Raw genomic sequence first — 509 nt, 5'->3', positions numbered from 1 at the left:
GTGGGGAGGGTAGAGGAAGATGGTTGTAGTCTTCTGGTTTTTTTCGGTATTTCAGAACTGCTCTTTCTCTTTTATTTACCTGATTTTCATTTACCTCCAGCATGTTGAGGACTTTCTGTAGTGTTGTGTTTTTATTCCCTTCTCTTATTTCTCGTGTACCTCCTGTAGACTTTTGGTGTGTGGATACCTGGGCACTTGTGGCCAGACAGCCTTGGTCCTGCTCTCAAGAGGACACAGTAGTGTCACTTTTATTAGAATCCATGGGCGATGGATTGGGATCTCGCCTCACTGGACATGATTTCTCTTTCCTGGGAGCACATTGGTCTCCACGACAGTTGATGGCCCTGTTGTCCACACGGATAACCCAACCAATTCCTTGGTTTATAAATTGTGACTGGAGGCCCCCTTCTTTATGATGTGTAAAAGAAAAACAGGGTGTGTAACAAACCAAAAAAAAATGTATATTAGGCGTCACATGCCGCCAATTGGATGGGCAAAGCTGAGGGGAG

The sequence above is a fragment of the Myotis davidii genome, unplaced genomic scaffold (assembly GCF_000327345.1).
Source record: "Myotis davidii unplaced genomic scaffold, ASM32734v1 scaffold5033, whole genome shotgun sequence".
In the NCBI taxonomy this organism is placed as follows: domain Eukaryota; kingdom Metazoa; phylum Chordata; class Mammalia; order Chiroptera; family Vespertilionidae; genus Myotis; species Myotis davidii.
The sequence above is the reverse complement of the archived record's forward strand: the minus strand, read 5'-3'. Positions refer to the sequence as shown.